Genomic DNA, 19191 nt, shown 5'->3' on the forward strand with positions numbered 1-19191 from the left:
CCAAAGAAGTTGGCTCCAATGCCAGTGAAGGTATGGACTTGCTAGCAAGGTGAGAGCAAACAGCTAAAGAGCAAAACTCCCTTCCTCCATTTCTGTATATGGGCTTCCAGCACAAGGACTGGCTGATTACAGGTAGGGTTTAGGGGCTCAAAACATTCAATTTAAAGGTGGTTCTTTCCTCATCAACATCCAGATTAAAGGAATGTCTTCCTACTGCAAAGAGGTGAATTCCATGTGGATCTTCTCTCTTCAAATTAAGCAAAAATTATTCACTGGTATGCCCCTCCATTTTTGGGTTTTAGTTAATTCCAGATGTAATGAATTTGACAACTAAAAGTAGCTATCACAACTGCACCCCATGTCAACTTGACACACAATTATATCTTTTTATGTCATGATTAATTTCCAAATGTAAAACAATAACCAGGTCATAATAATGCCCAAATATGATAAAATTATACCAAGTACAAAGCAAACACATTATGATTTAGACTAGCTCAAAATTATGCCTAGCATGATTTAACTATCCCTGTATAACTGCAAACATATTATAAAGTTCGAATATGTGGCAATGTCTCATGAGGGACATTCTTTTAGTATCTCAAATTTAAATATGATAACCATCGATATTCTCCCTTCTTTTGGAATGAATGTTTTTATTTATTTGTTTATTTTTATTTTTACATCCTAACCAAAATTTCACCTCCATCCTCTCCTCTCAACCATCCACCCACCTCCACTCTTCCTGATCCCCATCCATTCCTCCTTCTCGTTTTTCTCTTCAGAAATGGGCAGGCCTCCTTTGGATATCTGCCTGCTATGTTATATAAAGTTGTGGTGGGACTAGGCATGACTTCTTCTATTAAGGCTATATGTAGCAATTCAGTAGGAGGAATGGGTCCCAAAAGAAGGCATTACAGGCAAGCTCTGCTCCCACTGTTAGGAGTCTCACAAGAAGACCAAGATATACAACTGTAAAATATATCCAAAGGTCCTAGGTCAGTCCCACTCTTGCTCCGTGATTTGTGTTTCAGGCTCTGAGTCACTATGAGCCTAGGTTAGTTTGTTCTGTGGGATGCTTGTGGGACTCCTGACCCCACTAGCTCCTACAAAAATTTAACTGTTTATTCATTATTGTATGTGCATTGGAGTTTTGCCTTCATGTATGCCTGTGTGAGGGTGTCGAATCCTCTGGAACTGAAGTTACAAACAGTTGTGAGCTGCATCAATTTTTTCATTATTTTAAAAATTATTTCATCTGAGTTTATGGAAATGTACCGCTGGGTATTTAAAATAATAACATCTATATGTTTACTTATTTAGAAAGGGGGAAATACAAACATGCATACATACGATATAGAGAGAATGAAATTTATTGGTGGGGATTTAAAATGATAACATATATCCATTTACTTATTTAGAGAGGATAAAATACATATATACATATATATGAGAGAGAGAGAATGAACATACAATACACACCATGACATTTCGACATTCTGTTCATATGGAGGTCAATGAACAAATTAGGAGGAGTAAGCTCTTTCCTTCCACCCAACTAGGCATCTCATTGGCCCTTCCCTGGTACTTTTCATGATCAACTTGTGGCTTTCTGCCTTAGAGGATTTTCTTGTGGTTTGAAACTTAAAGAATATTTTAATATTAATCTGCATTAGGAAATATTTGTGCATAATTTTGTTTCAAATGATTGATACACTTAATAACTTTTCACCCTAGGGGTAAGAATTCTTGATGGGAGGAGGGTTGCTGTGTGTCTAGCTTGAAGAAACTGCTAGTCCAGAGTAATTCATGGGAAAAGGCAAAAGTGAAGTTACTCTGGCATGCAGGTGAGTGAGTTCACTGGAAATAACCAGTGAAAAAGCACCAAGGAAGGTTCCAGAGTGAGTCATTGAAATGCCATGTTCCTTCTTTGCATTGTGCCTTTGAGAGTCTGTCCTATGTGCCCCGTGCACTTCTCTGGACTAAGACTATTGGTCACTAATGCTCTGTAGGCCCCTCTTGACAGTTTAGGTTTTAGCATTTAACCAGTTATAGCAATCATCACAGTTATCCAAATATAACATTCTTATAAAAGTCAAAATTTCCAAGGCACTTCAGAAGTTAAATAGCCTTCATGTTTGCTAAACATTTTAGAATACTAAGGTCTCAAAGACTTAGTGAAAAACATACCAGTTAGATGAATTACCTTGTATATTTTAATCTCTAGATACTTTTAAAACACGAATTTCTGAAAAATTGATGCAAAATGACATGCACAGTACATGATATACTGAGGTTCTTCTTTAATGCACTTCAGGATCAAATATGAGCATAATCATTAATTATACCCAGAACTTTAGCTTTATTTCATACTTGATGACATTCAGAATAAGCTATATTAAAACATGGGGCTTGACATAGGAAGTTATTTGAGTTGATGTATGAATGTGAGGAAGAACACAGATCTTCCCCTGAAACTGCTCATAAAACCTAGAAAGGATTTCCTGACAATTTCCTTAAGCAGGTCAGAAGCACCACATGTCCCTCCATGGAGGAAACGTGCAGCCTCATGTCTGAACTGATGAAGGCACACAGAGAGGACATGATCCAAAAGCCCTCACTATTTGCCATTCATCTGCTTGACTCCTATTGCTTTCATTTTGACACACGTTTCATATCATTCCACTTTCCATCAACTCTAGAATAAACTCTCAGGTCTACTACATGCTCTAAAAGGCACAGTGCTGGCCCTGAGCAGTGGTGCATGTCCATGGCTCAATGCCATGCTGCATGGGTGAAATGACTGGGCCCACAAGGAGTTGAGTATCAGGAAATGCCCCTGAAGTGAGAAGGGTAAGGGTATTGGGAAATATGGGGGAATACATAAAGGCATCATTTTGTGGTATGGAAAGAACTCAGGTGAACATGAAGGCTGTAGCCCACTCCAAGGATCAGGACCATAATGAAATCTGGAGTAAGGGCCCATCTGTTCTGGAGCCGTGTGCACCTCTGTCCTTACACATTGTAGAATTTGGGGACAGAAACCTGATATGAGCCCGGATGAGTGTTTGGAAGACTCCCTTTCTTTGGTAGCCTTTTCAGGTCTCTAGCACCTGCAGGTCAGTAATTCCTCTTGAGATGATCTCCACAGCAGGACTGATGCCCTTCACCATCTCCATGTGCTCCATGGGTCCCTCTGACTTGTGCCTGGGATGGTACCCCATCTTTAAACTAAAGAGTGTTCTGGGACTCTAGAGGCTTTAGGTACAAGGGAGATGTTGGTGTGCTTACTCTTCCTGTTGAGATTTTAGGCACAAGTGAGATGTTGGTGTCAAAGACTTTGTTCTTGTCTTTCACACTTGGAAGCCTGGCTAGGGGTGGCATAGACCAGGAAATGAGACCTGTTCAAAGACAGCGCAGGCATGTACAGGGGTAACAGCTGCTCTTATACCCTCATACATATCAAACAGTTCAAGTGAGAGATAACTCTTTCCATCTTTTACCCGGAGAGATGGAAGCTCATTAGGTTGTGTCCAAGAGGGACCTCTCCAAATGAGCGTGGTGCCTGGATTGGTTCACAGGGGTCTGGGATTCAGGGTTAGAGGCACCCCAGGACAAGTGACAGTGAGGTGGGGATGGATGGCAGCTGATGATGCTGTGTTCATCTTCTTTCATCTCCCCTGTACACTGTGGCTGGGCTTCAATACTATATGCTTTTATATTTAAGTAATTTGATACTGATTAAGTGAAGTCCAAAATTTTGTTGTTAATGTACATTTAATGTACCTAACTTTTTAAATTGTAAATTAGAATATTAGTTTAATATTATTTGAAAATATTGACATTTAAGGATTCCTTCTTAAGCAAAGGATATTCTATGTAACGACAATTAATTCTGAATGAAAGCAATCTTGAACAAAATCTCAGGTCTAAGCATTTGTTGGGGGCTTTTCTTCCTTAGGAAGACTTGTGCTGTGAAAGTTTGTATTCGGTGAGTGTTCATGTGTTTCTCTTGGCAATCTCTGTTTTGTTGTGGAGTCCCTAACAAGGAATTTAAGATAGGTAGAGCCTAATGATGAGACTCTCCTTTTTTAAAAAAAAAATATACTCTCACATCAAAAACATCGTCTACTAACACCACCATAATCTGTTTTCTTATGCTATCTAAGGATATCTTAGAGATTTTTTATTTGAATGTAATAAGCCCCTATAAGCTCATAGGTAGTGGAATTATTAGGATGTATGGCTTTGTTGGAGAGAGTGTGGCCTTGTTGGAGGATGTATGTTACTGTGGAGGAGTGTTGAGATCTCTTATGCTCATGCCATGCCTAGTGTCTCAGAGCACTTTTTGTTGCCTGTGGGATCAAGATGTAGCTTCTTCTCCACTTTCTTTTCCTTCTCAAGCATCATGTCTGCCTGCATGCCTCCATGTCCTGCCATGATCATAATGGACTAAACCTCTGAAACTGTAAGCAACCTGATTAAATGTTTTCCTTTTTAATTGTTGCTGCAGTCATGGTGTCCCTTCACAGCAATAGAAACCCTAACTAAAACAGCAGGTATCCAACATAATTACAGAGGACAATGGACTCAAAACAATTTTACTTTTGGACCACCCTTTGAGCATGGATCAGATGCAGAATACATTGTAAGGGTTTGTACATTTAGGTGTATTTGTTACAAATGCTTTTAGACCTGTATAATCTACGTAGACATCATTGCAGTGCAAGCCCAAGGTCAATCAATTCACCTTGCTAAGTGGAAATCTGGGACAGCCATGTGTCATGCAGTGGGTAAGAGCTGATGTGTTGTTCTATGCTGAGTAGCAGTGTGCAGAGTCAGAAATACCTTTCTCTTTGTGTTCTGCCTTTTTTTCCTCCTATTACTTCAGACATGATCTTTCACCCATTTAACTAGAACTTTCTCAGCACATGAAGTCAGCCGACCCAAATGAACCCCTTCCTATGCTACTCACCCTGGTTACCTCCATGTCTTCAAAGCCTAGTGTAATAAATGCTTCCTAAGTCTACACAGAAATATAAACTAGTACATGAAGAAATTAACAACTCGACTTCTAGACAACTAGAAGATGTTTTAGATAGAGACCATAGTGCCGCCACCATCGTGGAGTATGATACCTCATGACATATGTATATATATGCATTACTCAGGGAGAAAAAAATAAAAATATAGTATTAATATTAAACTACTGAAATGATATGCAGGTATAGAAAAATGAACTGAAGGAAGATTTGATATTCATTTCTAGATACTGATAGCAAAGATTATTTCTGATATTTATGCTTTTTGAAAGTTACATTTTACATATTTTCTAATAAGGCAAATGCAGTGTCTCTGTTGTGAATTAAAAAGTTATCCCTTTTGGGCTGGAGAGATGGCTCAGCGGTTAAGAGCACTGGCTGTTCTTCCAGAGGTCCTGAGTTCAATTCCCAGCAACCACATGGTGGCTCACAACCATCCGTAATGAAATCTGGTGCCCTCTTCTGGCCTGCAGGTGTATATGCAGACAGAACACTGTATACATAATAAATAAATAAATCTTAAAAAAAAAAAAGTTATCCCTTTCAAAAAAACATAACAGGCACTCAGAGATGAAGGCAGAAAAGAGCTAACACAGCAAGCTGGCCAATCAGAAAGTTCTGCTGCCTCCTTGGCTGATGTCTGGGAGTTGGGATGTCAGTTTATCTTTATATTTATAGACACATATTTATGCGGTTAGATATGGTTGTACATATTATGTATACTATATAGATACTTATAAAAATTATGCAAATAACTATACTCATAGCTCTGCATACAACATGCATACCATACACATGCTTACCAATACCACAAAGTTTGTTTGTTTCTTTTTATTTTCTTATTATGCCAATTTATTGTACATCTAATTTAATTTCAAAGTTTATTTCTATGTGTGTGTGTGTGTGTGCCTGCAAAGGTGTAGACAAATACATGTTTTTAAATTTATGATTGTGGGCACATGTATGTGTGTACTGTGTGGAAACAAGCATGTGTGTATTGTGGCACAAGAATGATGGTGCCCTCATCCTTTATGATGGACTATTGCAGTGGGGTGGGGCATGCTTGATCATGCTGCATTCTGTGCATGGAACTTCCATGCTTCCAGAGCACAGATGTTGTCTAAGATGTTACTAACAATGTGTAGACAATTCAAGATCTTTCTTAGATGGATATCTACAATCTATGTCACACTTTAAGTTCCTAAAATACCATTTGCCACCAAAACATGTAAGTTTTCAGTTTCTCCTTCCTCTTCCACTACACTTTCAGGTTATAGTAAATCACCACCATCAAGTAAGTCTAAAAACACTTACTGACCATCCACAACTTGATGGAGAGCAGAAAATTTTGGGTTCCCAGGATACAATGATGTTGACTGGAAGACTTCCAGGTGGGATGTTCCTACTGCAACTGTTACCACAGGCCTTGAGGCTGAGACAGCAAAGAGGAATCTCTGCTGGGCAACTGTATAACTTCTCATCTTCTAGATTCTGCTGCTGCAGACAGGAAAAGGATTTCAAGGTCTGTGATTAGATAGCTAGTTTAAATGAGGCCACCCTCCCTAAATCCTCTTTGGCTTTGAGGGTAGCAAGACGCTTACACTTCATCTAGAAAACAGGAAGAAATTCCAAAGTGTTTTTCCTTTATAACAGATTTTATTGGTTGAGGACCAGTAGAAAAACATGTTATTTCAGAAAGGTCATGGACCAACACTAAGAATAAAAGTGCCAAATCCTGACCTAAGAGAGGCCTGCACCCAAACCTGAAGCTGAATAAGCTCTGACCCAGAGGAAAAACAGAGGTATCCCTGGGCCAGTCCATTAAATGGAAGAGCCAAGGCCAAAGGAGAAAAGGAAAAGTAACAAAATGAAATGAAACAAAAAGCAAAGAAAAGAACGCCCATATCTATCCTGACCCTGAAGTAGGATGGCCCCAACCAAGAGGGAGATGAGTTCTACCCTATCCCTCAGAAGAAAAAGATGTGGCTCAAAGAAGGAAAAGGAGAGTATCCATGACTCAACTTTACCTGGACTGAAGGCAGGGCCCTCACCAGGATGAGAAGTTGGCCTCAGCATAACTCTGACCCTGAAGACTGGGCCAAACTAAGAAAGGACACAGGCCCAGACCAATCCCTCAAATGAAAGAGGCTGGGACAAAGCAGGAAAAGGGAACACAGACAGGGGCCTAACACTTAACCCTGACAAAAGCCTGAGATAAAACAAGGGGAGAAGAAGACCTGGGACATTCTCTTAAATGAAAGAGGCCAAGGACCAACCAAGATAAAACTATTGTCTGCCTATAATCCTTACCCTGATGAAGTATGGGCCTAAGCAAGAAGAGATGTGGGCCACATCATAACCTTAATGCTGACAAAGACCAGGCCAAAACCGAGAAAAGTAGTGGGCCTGAGTCCCATTCTAGCTGTGCATATGCCTGGGCCCTAATCAAGAAGAGAAGTGGGACTGGGGCATCCCCTTAAAGAATGAACACCCAGAGAAAACCAAGAAAACAGCTATGCCCAGCTCTAATTTTTATTCTGAAGACACCAAGGACCAAATGAAGAAGTAGGTCTTTAGCTAGAGTTTTCTCCAGTCCTGCTTGGCCCACGGTCAGTTCATGTCTCTCTACATGCCAGTCCCGAAGGTGCTCAAACCCAACCAAGTAAACACACAGAGACTTATATTACTTATAAACTGTATGGCTGTGGCAGGCTTCTTGCTAACTGTTCTTATATCTTAAATCAACCCATTTCTATTCATCTATAAGTTGCCCACGTGGCTTGTGGCTTACCAGTATCTTAACATCTTCTCATGGCGGCGGCTGGTGGCGTCTCCTCTGCCCCAGCTGTCCTGTTCCCAGAACTCTCCTCTTTCCTTGTCCCGCCTATACTTCCTGCCTGACTACAGGCCAATCAGTGTTTTATTTATTAACCAATCAGAGCAACACATTTAATATTCAGAACATCTCACAGCATAGGTCTGGGGCAAATATTGACTGGGAAGAATTTGGAGCTCATACAAAGTTCATAGAACAAACCAGGCAAAATCAAAAGTGGAAATGTTACAGGCCAACCACAGACCTTGATGAAGAGAAACCACAAACCCCAAAATCAAGGGAGCTCCTGCCAACCCAATGAGAGATATGTGGTCAGACTTAATGTTGACCCTAGGAAGTCCAGTTTGAAGAGACAATTTAAATGGAGCCTGCTTCAACCACAATGGAGAACTCTTCCCAGACCAAACACTGATATCAAGTAGCCAAGGACTAAGCTCTGTGTGAAAGGAGTCCAGTCAATCCCAGAAGAGAAACACGCCTGACCATAAACTGCTATCAGTGGAGACCTGCAGCCTACTGAGCAAGAATTAAGTCCAGGAGCCCTGAACATTAAGGATGTATGGGCAGAATACTCTCTTCCTCATCCAACACCCTAACCAAAAGGGAGCCAGAAACACCATGTTCTCAATAGAGCCAATGGCTCCCTTATAGATGAAAGCAAATGGAAATCATTAACATATTTCATAGTTAGAGGGAACCTTGAGGCATTCTGATCCCAGATCTTGATTTCACTTGATATTTTACAGTCAATCAAGGCCTCAAAAGAGACATACAGAAGAACATTTGTTGAAAATCTTAGACTCACAGACTTCATGTACACATATAAGTTGACATCCTGAGTACCAACTGTGTGGATCACAGACATTTCATTTACAACACAAACTATCCTCAATACATGCACGCCAGAATGTGCCACTCACCATGTGATCCAAGCTCTCATTTGAGTAACCAATGAATATGGACATACCATAACACAAATGGTGTTATACTGCATGCTGTTGTGGCCTGATATAACTCCATATCTTGAATTCAGCTGATATTTTTAGGAACAAACAAGTCTCAAAAGTAACATAGGAATAACCCTTCCTACCAAGAAGCTTAGACTAACCAAAAATTTGCTTCAGTAATTCTTTTTTACTTCTTTAACAGAAACATGGTCCATAAAGTTTCTTTTTTCTTACAAGATTTGAGAGAGTTGAACTTAATATAAAAAATTAGATCAAGGGTGGAAATGATTTCTCAAAGAAGGATCCCATTGTATTATTTTTTTTTTAAATTCCCAGTATGATGTGTAATGCCAATCACCTAAGCATTAACAAATAAAGACTTTTCTCACACATTGTCAGAGTTCCTCCTATATTTAATTTTCCTTATTCTGACTTTTCTTAACATTCTGGAATGAACCATCTCATCCTGACCTTTCAACTGCAGGCACTTTTACATTTCATTTCATCAACTTGCTACATCTCCACTTTACTTAAAGGATTCCAGACAAATCATTGAGTAGGGTGTCCTCGAGCTGCTGAGCTCAGTGCTAAGGACCCCCAACTAATTTTGTTGTCTTTATAAAAATAACATCCCCAAAGGCAATCACGATCAGTCCATCACATTCTGGAAAGTCTATGACATGACTTTTCTCTAAAATATGTCCTTAAAAAATTTGCAATGGGGATTTAGCTCAGTGGTAGAGTACTTGCCTAGAAGGCCTTGGGCTTGGTCCTCAGCTCTGAGAAAAAAGGGGTCTGAATGTAATCTTCAGAGTATCTAGACTGTGACATATTTCTGGACCAGAAATTCTTGCCTCTCCATCACAATAATCCATATCATCATTCTAGAACTTAACCTGTTTTGTCACAACATCTCTGTATCATCTCCTGTATCCAGGATTCCTTGTTCCTTTTCTAGAGTTCTACAAAAAACCGAGAGCATTTATTTAGAAAGGTTCTTGGGGGACTTGAATGACAGGGCCCCCTGGATGATAAGCGTTTATCCCCCACCTGACATATCAGCATAAAGAAAAAGTGGAACCACTGAGAGACAATTGGAATGGAACTAAACTTGAGGGCTGTTTCTGAGAATCAGAAGTCACAGAATTGTCCAGATTCAAAGGGCTACAGATGTTGAAGAAAAACTTCTGAGTTCTTCACAAATATCCACTTCTCTGACTGTGTCTTGTGGACATCTTTTTGGGTGTCATATGACATTTTACCCTCTTGTTCCCAGACTGCCATGGTGTTCTCTTTACGTGGTCAAGGTCTTGGTTCACACTGACAGAAACTTAAGTAACAGTTTGTCAATACTGTTTCCTGTGACTAGCATTGGCCAGTTCTCCCATCCTGGATCTTACACTCAGAAGCTCACTGGATGACCAGGGATGTGGCAAGGGCTTATGACAGGTGGGCGTCAGGGTGGCAGACTTGAGATTTTAAGAAAATTATTTCTCCAACTGCACCAACATAGCCTGCAGAAGCACAGCATGCTTTCCCAGGCATGTTTAGTCTCAAAATGATGGAAAGCAGATTTGTGGGTCTCACTTGAAACAGCTAGTGTGAGGAGTCTAAATTCAACTGGTAATGTCATCCTCAATAGGTTGATGTCCTCCTCATTGTGTTCTGTTCACTTATGATTTGAGGGGTGTGTGTGTGTGTGTGTGTGTGTGTGTGTGTGTGTGTGTGTGTTGTATGCAAGCTTGAGGGTGCACACATTAGTGAGTTTGTTGGAAGGCCACATCAAGTGACCTCTGTTGCTTTCTCCCTTATTCCCTTTAGCCTGGGTCTCTCACTGAACCTGAAATTTTCTCTTCTGCCTAAGCTGGATAGCCACAGATCTTTGGATCTCCTGTCTCCTCACAGTAGAGCTTCATGTCTTTTTCTGTCTCATCTCATTGCTAAATGATTCATTTTGGTCAGAAAAAGAATTGACTTGTTGGTTTCTCTTCATTTTTATACATTTTTATTACTTTGAAATTAATGCATTTTGTAATAAATAGCAAAAATCAAACAATGGAGCTATTTGAAAAATCAACATAGACTTTTCTTTCACAGCATAGAGGTAACATCCCAGGACATTTCTAGTTTGTCTTACTGGCTACACAATATGGAACCTGATATTTTGATGCTCACTCTATCATGTATATGACTGTGTCTTAGGACAGATTCCTCCTCATAGTTGTATAGAGTGCGCATTTCAGAAAAGTGCTGTAGGTGACCTGAGTAGCCTCCTAGTGACTTCCTTGGGACTGTTTTCACATAATATGCACTGAAATCTGGTCAAAAGTTATTGGGTAAAGTAAGGACAATGGGTGACCTCCATTCACTGGTCAATCACTGTCTTCTGTGGAGGAGTCTGGGTAGGTTTAGTGAGGAGTCTATGATGGGTCAAATTGCATCTGTTGGAAGGCTTCATGTCCAGCCATCATCCATGGGCACTTGGTCTTGTGTGGTTAAACTCAGTTGTGCAGAGGTTGTTACTTTTCTGTACAATCAGTGAGTCTGGCAATAAAAAGTTCCCTAAAAGGGGAAATAAGTTCAGGCCAGGGCAGAAGAGCCTGGATGAGTCTGAGTCTTGTAGACAACAGGGAGGACACACTACCTCTCCCTAGAGTAGAAAAGGTGCTGTAACATTCTAGTCTTCTCCCTTGCTCTTCTGGGTTCAAGAAAGGTGTGTGTGTGTATGTGTGTGTGTGTGTGTGTGTGTGTGTGTGTGTGTCTATGTGCTGTCTTATGTGTATCTATATGGGTATGGGAATATGTGTTTGAGCCTGTATGTGTATGTTCACTCACTCATGGAACAATGGAACATCTTTAAGAATGATGGAGACAGACTTCAATGTGAAAGTACTGTGCCTAACCTGGTTAGTACCACTTTGCATCAGTCAAAGAACTGACGGAGCTGCTCATCATTCGGCATGTCCATAAACTAACAACAACAAAAGACAGAAAATTGATGCAAGGTAAAATTTTTTCAGGTCTTTGTAGAGGCAGAATTATTTATCTGCAAAGAAATCCTTTGGAGAAAAACAAAGTAATGGTGTCCATGAAGGTGAGAAAGAGGCTACTGAGAGGCAGGAAAGGCTGCCTGAGGGTTTGTGTCCTTCTCTGCTCTGGGTGAATGGTGGCTGACCACTGATGACTTCCCTCCTCATCACCTGCTGACATTTTCCTTTCACCTTTGCCTAACCTTGGTTCAGCTAACCTTGTCCTTGGAGCTTGGCCTGGATTTTATTCCCTGAGAAAATCTGCACTGCAGAGGTGCTTGTGGCTGCATCTCAGCCCAGCAGAAGTCCCACAGCTATGCTGAGGTGTGAGGAGAAGCTGTCTCAGTGCACCCCTTAGACTCACCATACTCTAAAGCACCCACTCCATGTTGTGTCTGCAGCATTCAGAACCTGCTTTTATTCCAAACTTCTTCATACTGAGTTAAAATTTGTCCTGATGGAGGGTTGGCAGAAATGAGAACTCTCCGATATTGGTAGTAGTGTAAAATGGTGCAGGCCTGTGAGAAGCTATGTACAGTTATACAGAAAGTTGAAATACAGACTCTAGGTGGACCATTGATTCTAGAATGGAAATGCCTCTGGGCTGGAATATGGGTAAAGTGGGTATGGGTTAATAAAAGGTAACTTTCTTCTACATACTATCCTAGATGATCTCTTCTTACAATAGTGTTATCTGGGAAACTAAACATGGATGCAATGTAGTGTGTTTGTATGCGTGCATCCATGCACATGTGTGTGTTCAAGAGTGTGTGCATGTGTGCATGCATGTGTGTGTGTGTGCTTGCACAAGTGTGTATTTAAAGGGGTGCACACAATCCTCTCCTAAAAACACAACGTTCTAACGAACAGGAACATCAAAGACTTAAGGAAAATCTTCAGTCCCTGAGGAAGCAGAAGGAGCTGCTCACCCAGCAAAGGGACTTGGCAGTAAAGCTGCAGGATCATTTCACTGTGTCCCAGATGAGGTAGGAACCCAGGATTCCAGAAGCAGGTGGATCCAAGTGGGTCCGCTGTACCTGGATCTCTGTCCTCTTTGAGTTTCTGTTCAACTGGCAAAGCTCCCAGCCACAGCCAGGGAAAGAACACCTCACAGTGTCTTTACTGGCTCAGTCAATAGGAAATTCTGTCCTGGAAGCAATATGCTTTCTCCTTGGTCTTATGGGGATTGTGTCCTCTTCTTCCCTTCTGAGACCTCTAGTATCCTCTGAGTATCTCATCTCTTAGATTAGATCTCCTCACAAATATTCACATGGTAGCCAGAAACCTAGAGGGGGATCATCAATCGTGAAGGAAAGTGTGTCCTCCTGCAACTTTATTTTCCATCATGAACATTATGTTTAGAGATAAGTGTCTACACTTTGGCAGATTTGCATACAGCAGCCTACAGCTGATTGCTGGCTCTCTTCACTGTTTATCAGTTTCTCATGAGAAGATTTACTCTGGTCACAAACAGAGTAGGAGTTGACAAGTTAATCCCATGCAGGGGTCTGAGCTGTAGGAATCATCAGAGCCTTCTCTGCATTGCTGTGTAGGCTCCACTAGAGGGCAAGCGTAGAGTTTTCCAGGAGGTTCACATTCACCTGGTATCTAATCAAGACCAGGTACATCCTCCCTGACCTGTGCCTCAGACCTTGTCATACTGATATTTCTCCAAAATGATGTCTTTGGACTGTTGGAGAAATATGCTGTTTTTTCTAATCCAGCAGTGTGTATTTTCCTGATCAACTTCTATCAGTTTTTAAAAGTTGAGAAAAAATCCTGCCCAGTAGCTCTCTGACCCTTTTCCCTTGGGGAAGCAGGGAATGAACTCAGCTGAAAGGTAATGCTCGATTGTCTAGCTGAGTAGATCTGGTTGGGGCTCAAAAGCTGACATGGCAGGTCCCCACCAGGCTTGTATCCCATCTGTCTTCCTCCCCTAGGTTTGAAAACCTCCCGCAGGAACTGGAGCAGACCACAGCCCAGGATGAGAGCCTCCTGCAGATGGAGCTGCTGAAGCAGAAACACTATGTCCCTGGCAAGAAAGTTACCATTGAGACCCATCCCCAGGAGCCAGGGATCATAGAGTGTGTTTCCTTCCTTAACTTTTGTTTACTAGGGATGAATAGGCCCTGATTTTTCATGCCAGTGGCACAGCAAAACTGTTTCTAAATCATACTTTCTTTACTGATTTTACCTGACAGCACCTCTTAAGAAGACTGAGAAGGCTGGATGAAGCCAGGAACACCTTGAAGGCATGACATTCTACACTCCAGGTTCAAGGCCTCCTCAGAAAATGCCACCTCTTTTCAGCTTTGAACTCAATAGTGAGGCAAATATCAACCTACCATCAGGCGATCCAGCCTCAATCTGATCCATGTCAGTGGGCTCACTATCACTGGAGAAAATTTTGTGTCAGAAATAAGTCTAAAATACAGAGAACACAAGACAAATTATTAAGAACCCTGGCTCCATATGTGATGGGAAATCTGATGAGGAAGACTGTGTTTATGTCACACTGCCATCTAGACAGAACACACCAAAAGCACAAGAGTCTCTCTACTGCAGTGCAGAAGCTGACGCCATGTCATGGGCAAGTGTAGCTGAAGATAATTCACTACAGAGAATAAGCCAGTTCCTCACCTCTTTTGCTCTTCCATAATGAAATTACAAAGGAAACTGTAATTTCCTTAATATTTTTGTTTTATATCTTGGGATATTTATGCTTTGGTTTTTGGGTTTCTTCATTTTCATTTAAGGTTTTGTTAACCTTTGTTATTACTTTTATTCTTGTCATTGTTTTAATAGTTTGCTAAGGCTATACACTGTATATAATGATACTGTTTTAAAGGCCCCATTGAGTAAAATGAATGTATTTTATGAATAAAATACAATTTCAAACTTTTCACTCTGAGACTCTTCTTTAGTCAGGTGAGGTTTCATACCCCTGTAAACCCAGAAATCACAGGCTTGGATGTATCTCAGTAAGTTCTAAGAAGCTTGGGCTGCACAAGGATTTCCCAGTCATGGGTCTCAGGACTACACAGGGGAATGGCACCCTGGATATGGATGGCATAGCCTACTCCATGGATAACAACTACATAAGAGAAAAACTAGACATATTGTATCTTTGAGGTCATATATTTAGCTACCAGTAAAATGTGGTACACTGTACACACTTGTTCACAAAATCATCATGTAGACCAAATTAAGGGAAACAAAAATATATTGTTCCAGGCTTCTCAGGAAATAAGAATGTTCATTAAAACTATATAAAAGAAATCAGGAAATGTAAAGCAATATGCCTCTGGTTTTCTTAAAATATATCATGAGTGATAATAGATCAGTAGAGATAATTTCCTGCAAGACACGCTGGGATATTTTGTGGTGTTTTCTTTATACTTAGGGGTGTTTTACCACCACATACATGCAATTCCCACAGAGGCCAGGTGAGGGCATAGTCCACCTGCATTTTAAGTTAAAGAGGTTTGTTAGCTGTCCTGTGGGTCTTCTGAGACAGCAATAAATGCTCTTAAAGGATGAGCCATCTCCCCAGTCCCTGCAATTGAACTTTGTCCTCCCAGTGACGTGTGCTGTATTAGGTGGATTGGATCACTCCCCACCAAAGACTGAAGTTTATTGAAAACTGTAGGGACAGGCATGCTAATTGTCTTAGGCTGCCACACATCCATTCAGGGCCCTCATAGGTTCAGGATCCTGCCCCAGTCTCACTGACTGTCAGAATGGAACAGATTTGCTAGATCTCTTCTAGGTTGACAACACCTATTAAGCCTGTTGAAATGCAGAATTGAGAAGACCCTCCGGGGGGTAGAGGTAGGATGAGGAATTCCTCTTGATGGTCCAGATAAGCAATGTTAGGAGGAACCTCATGACTAGATGGAGTGGATAGAGTTTTCATCAGGGCCACATGTCTCTGGTGCAGAGTGATTCTGGGCAAAACTATAAAAGGTGAGAAGTGGTTGAAGCTGCTCTGCTACCACAGCAGATCTTGATTATATCGAGAAAGTTCTTCGAGATGACTGATTTACTCTGGTGAAGCTTCTCTGGGATAGATCTAAGTTCTGAGACTGAGAGTGAGGCAGATATTTAATGTGTAAAGGAAATAATTCCGTGTGCCTCCAGGCTAGAACTATCACTATCAAGAGCAAAAGGTACCTAATGTCTTCTGATCTTAGTGTGTGTGTGTGTGTGTGTGTGTGTGTGTGTTGCCAGGTCTAGGCCCACAAAAGCTAAGACATCTGGTTTTTCATTCCTCACTTAAGCTAGAATCTGTCCATCTCATATAATTACTCATTTAATTTGATTACTGTGTGTTCCTTTTGAGAAATTTCAGACTTGTGTTATTTTACTTTCTTGCCCAGTGATTCTGTGCAACTCATAACTGAGATAATGCTGTTGTGAGGACCAAACTACTCTTGGTCATGGTTCTATGGGGTAACAACTTATAGAATGCATTTCTATACATACAAAAGCCTATTTTTTAGAATGAATTAGAGGCTGTGGTCCAGCTAATTGAACATTGGCTGGCTATAATGGCAAAGTCCAAGAATCCAGTAGTTGCTCAGTCCACAATGCTTGATGTCTCAGCCCATCAGTAGTATAGTCTGGTATCCCAAAGAAGATGGCTCCAATGCCATGAAGGAATGGACTTGCTAGCAAGGTGAGAGCAAGCAGCTAAAGAGCAAAAGCTCCCTTCCTCCATTTCTGTATATGGGCTTCCAGCACAAGGCCTGGCTCAGATTACAGATGAGGTTTTGGGGCTCAAAACGTCTGAGTTAAAGGTGTTTCTTTCCTCATTAACATCCAGATAATGTCTTCGAACCACAAAGAACTAGATTCTAGATGGATTTTCTCTCTTCAAATTAAGCAAAATACCTCACAGGTGTGCCCCTCCATTTTTGGGTCTTAGTTAATTCCAGATGTAATAAAATTGACAACTAATAATATCTATCACAACTTCACCCCATGTCAACTTGACACACAATTATATCTTTTTATATCATGATTAATTTCTAAATGTAAAACAATAACCAGGTCATAATAATGCCTAAACATGATATAATTATTCCAAGTACAAAGCAAACACATTATGTATTAGACCAGCTCAAAATTATGCCTAGCATGATTTAACTATCCCTGTACAACTACAAACACAATAAAAAGTTAGAATAAGTGGCAATGTTCCTTGAGGGACATTTATTAAACATTTATTAAATCTCAAATTTAAATATGATAAACATCAATATTCTCCCTTCTTTTAGAATGAATGATTTTATTTATTTGTTTATTTTTGTTTTTACGTCCTAACCAAAATTTCACCTCCATCCTCTCCTCTCAACCCTCCGCCCACCTCCACTCTTCCTGATCCACATCCATTCCTCTTTCTCTTTCTTCTCTTCAGAAATGTGCAGGCCTCCTATGGATATCTGCCTGCCATGTCATATCAAGTTGTGGTGGGACTAGGCATGACTTCTTCTATTAAGGCTGGATATAGCAACTCAGTAGGATGAATGGGTCCCCAAAGCAGGAATTAGAGACAAGCCCTGCTCCCACTGTTAGGAGTCTCACAAGACCACCAAGTTATACAACTGAAAATATATGCAGAGGGCCTAGGTCAGTCCCATACAAGTTCCCTGGTTGGTGGGTCAGGCTCTGAGTCACTATGAGCCTAGGTTATTTAGTTCTGTGGCATGCTTGCGGGGCTCCTGACCCCACTATCACTTACAAAAATTTAATTGTTTATTCACTAATTTACATGCATTGGCGTTTTGCCGTCATGTATGCCTGTGTGAGGGTGTCAAATCCTCTGGAACTGGAGTTACAAACAGTTGTGAGCTGCATCGATTTCTTTCATTATTTTAAAAATTAATTATTTCATATGCATAGGGTATGGAAATCTACTGATCGGAATTTAAAATAATAACATATATCCATTTACTTACTTTGAGAGGGGGAAATACCTACATATATATATACATACATACATACATACATACATATGATAGAGAGAGAATGAACATACAATACACACCATGCGAATTTGACATTCTGTTCATATGGAGGTCAATGAGCAAATTTGGAGGAGTAAGCTCTTTCCTCCCACCCAACTAGGCATCTCATTGGCCCTTCCCTGGTACTTTTCATGATCAACTCGTGGCTTTCTAACTTAGAGGATTTTCTTGTGGTTCTGAAACTTAGAGCATATTTTAATATTAAAGTGCATTGGAAAATTTGTGCAGAATTTTGTTTCAAATGATTGATACACTTAATAACTTTTCACCCTAGAGGTAAGAATTCTTGATGGGATGAGGGTTGCGGTGTGTCTAGCTTGAAGAAACTGCTTGTCCAGAGTAACTCATGGGAAAAAGCAAAAGTGAAGTTACTCTGCCATGCAGGTCAGTGAGTTCACTGGAAATAACCAGCGAAAAAGCACCAAGGAAGGTTCCAGAGTGAGTCATTGAAATGTCATGTTCCTTCTTGGCATTGTGCCTTTGAGAGTCTATCCTATGTGCCCCGTGCACTTCTCTGGAATAAGACTATTGGTCACTATTGCTCTGTAGGGCCCTCTTGACAGTTCAGGTTTTAGCATTTAACCAGTTAAAGCAATCATCACATAGTTATCCAAATATAACATTCTTACAAAAGTCAAAATTTCCAAGGCTCTTCAGAAGTTAAATAGGCTTCACGTTTACTAAACATTTTAGAATACTAAGGTCTCAAAGACTCAGTGAAAAACATTCCACTTAGATGAAGTACCTTGTACATTTCAATCTCTAGATACTTTTAAAACAAGAATTACTGAAAAGTTGATGCAAAATGACATGCACAGAACATGATATACTGAGATTCATCTTTAAATTTATATAAAAGTTACACTTCAGGATCAAATATGAGCACAGTCATTAATTATACCCAGACTTTTGCTTTATTTCATACTTGTTGGCATTCAGAATATGCTATATCAAAACATGGGGCTTGACATAGGCAGGTATTTGAGTGGATGAATGAATGTGAGGAAGGACTCAGATCTTCCCCTGAAACTGCTCATAAAATCTAGAAAGGATTTCCTGACAATTTCCTTAAGCAGATCAGAAGCACCACATGTCTCTCCATGGAGGAAACGTGCAGCCTCATATCTGAAGACTGATGAAGGCACACAGAGAGGACATGATCCAAAAGCCCTCACTATTTGCCATTCATCTGCTTGACTCCTATTGCTTTCATTTTGAGACACGTTTCATAACATTCCTCTTTCCATCAACTCTAGAACAAAAGCTCAGGTCTACTACATGCTCTCAGAGACAGAGTGCTGGCCCTGA

At 40.5% G+C, this 19191-nt stretch overlaps 1 protein-coding gene and 1 long non-coding RNA gene across 2 annotated transcripts in view; one reads left to right on the forward strand and one right to left on the reverse strand.

The window, feature by feature from the left end:
• The window catches only part of LOC131894861 (uncharacterized), a 34661-nt gene that overhangs the window by 11759 nt on the left and 3711 nt on the right, over positions 1 to 19191 (reverse strand). The window contains exon 2 of the long non-coding RNA XR_009375044.1: positions 6361 to 6539. This is a non-coding gene — a long non-coding RNA (uncharacterized LOC131894861). The remainder of the gene's footprint in view (positions 1 to 6360; positions 6540 to 19191) is intronic.
• Positions 1 to 19191, forward strand: part of LOC131894860 (girdin-like) — a 57500-nt gene that overhangs the window by 10874 nt on the left and 27435 nt on the right. The gene's annotated exons all lie outside the window — the stretch shown is intronic.

This window comes from Peromyscus eremicus, chromosome 18 (genome assembly GCF_949786415.1).
Source record: "Peromyscus eremicus chromosome 18, PerEre_H2_v1, whole genome shotgun sequence".
In the NCBI taxonomy this organism is placed as follows: Eukaryota; Metazoa; Chordata; class Mammalia; order Rodentia; family Cricetidae; genus Peromyscus; species Peromyscus eremicus.